Genomic DNA, 2,096 nt, shown 5'->3' on the forward strand with positions numbered 1-2,096 from the left:
GATTGCTTTTAAGATTTCCTCTTTCTCACTGGTTTTGAACAGTTGGATTATGATTTACCTTGGTATAGTTTTCTTCATACTTCTTGTCCTTGGATTAATTGAATTTACTGGATCTGAAGGTTTACAATTTTTCACATGATAGAGTGACACTCAGGAACAGAGAGGAAGTACCAAGCCGAAAAACTTGGGGAAAGCCACTTCTGACTTAGTTTCCCTGTCAGGTAGGCTGAGGGATACCTGCATTTGAGGGCATTCTGTTTTCCTTATAGGACTTGCTTCTAAGATCAAAGTACACAGTGACAGAGTGGCTAAGGTGTCAGGTAACTGGGTACAACTCTTAACTTGTTGACTCAGCACCTCTTCTGGTTCCTTCTGTGTTGAGACATGGGGCTTCCAGCTGGGAGGACATTAGGCCCTGGCCAGTCATGCCCCAGATCCACAAGGGTGCAAATTGAGACCCCCTTTTTTTAGGACAAGTTGGTATAGAATTTTTTTAAATTAGGATTTAAAAAGCTTAGAATTTTACATATGCTTGACCTGGCAATTCCAGCACCAGGAAGTTATCATAAGAAAACAGTTCAGATTATTAGAGCCAAAAGATGTGAGTTTGAACCTGGCTGGATCAGTGATCAGCTTTGTGACCTTGGACATATTACTTTACCGCTCTGAACCCTACATTTGCTTATCTATAAAATTGGGATTTCAATCATTGTATTATCTTGCTGTAGTGAGGATGAAATGAGATCATATGAGGGTTAAATGAGGTAATGCGTACCAGATACTCAGCACAGGGCCAAGTACAGAGCAAATCTTGTGCTTCTGGGCAATGTTTTGATAATGATTATATATGGAAAATAAAAAGACTAGAACAACATGCCCAGAATATCAAAAATGGTCATCTCTGGGAGAGGAATCATTTTATTTTCTAAATGCTTTTCTGTTTTCTTCTAGTTTTCTGCAGTGAACAAATACTGCTTTTGTAAAATGAGGAGGAAAAAAACAGATGGCAGTTAAAACACAATGTGTGTCATTCTTCCAAAACTTCTTTTGAAAGGGGTGAGAAACCCAGTGGGCCAGGCTAGAGGTGGGAGTGGCAGGGCTGGAGAAGGGCCAGGTGACCGGTCCTCCACCTCCAAGACCAGAGCCTGGGTTGGAATCTGAAAGGAGGCTGTGGAGGGAGGTGCTGGAGCATATAGAATTCAAGGTCCACTTACGGTATGCCTCAGTCAAGCATCTTTGCTGCTCTGTGCCTCAGTTTCTGCATCTGTAAAATGGGCATATAAGAGGCTCTGTCTCATAGGGTTGTTGAGACTTTAGTGACTGTTTAGTTTTTAGCACAGTGCCCGGTGAACAGTAAGTGTCAGCTGTTGTCATTGTTATTATTACTATTCTTACTATAGTCATTCACCATTGCCTCTAGTGTAGGTGGTGAGGGGTGGGGACTGGTCAGTCCAAAGTGGGGCTCCATCTCCCTCACAAGATGAGAGATGTGAGAGAGACAGCTCAACCCAGCTGGAGACCCTTGGGCAGGCCACCCCATCTCTCTGGGCCTTCTCTCTGGGCCTCTGGTTCCCCCTCTGACCAGTGGGGACACTCGTTTCCACATGTGAATAATAAACAGGCCCCCATGTCCAATACCTACACACCAATGGCACCTACTGTTGGTTCCCTTCCCTTCGTCGATGACACCTGTGTCAGGGAGAAGAGTAGGAGAGGCCATGTGGCCAGGCTGGGTGGGGTCAGGCACCCCAGCCACCCAGAGGCCGGTGCCCCAAAGCCCCAAATGTCCCTCCTCCAGCTCCCTGATGGCCGTGGAGGGAATGTGAGCAACATGGGAACATTAATCTTCCTCATTAACTCACTTTGCTCTAGAGTTGTAGCTGTTAGCCCTGCATGCAGTCAGAGCAGCAGTCGGAGCCGGACAGGGGTCACCCAGGCTGCTGGCCCACTGCCTGCCCAACCTCTGCCCAGTACTTGCCCTGTCCCCGGGGAGAGGGGCCAGAGGAGGGGGGTTCTCTAGCAGCAGAGTTCCTTATGTCACTAAAGATGGAGGCAGAAATGGAAGCCTTGACTTCTGTTCACTTACTGACTCACAG

This window comes from Delphinapterus leucas, chromosome 15 (assembly GCF_059928025.1).
Source record: "Delphinapterus leucas isolate spDelLeu-1000000601 "Yukka" chromosome 15, BTC_Dleu_Yukka2, whole genome shotgun sequence".
Classification (NCBI taxonomy): domain Eukaryota; kingdom Metazoa; phylum Chordata; class Mammalia; order Artiodactyla; family Monodontidae; genus Delphinapterus; species Delphinapterus leucas.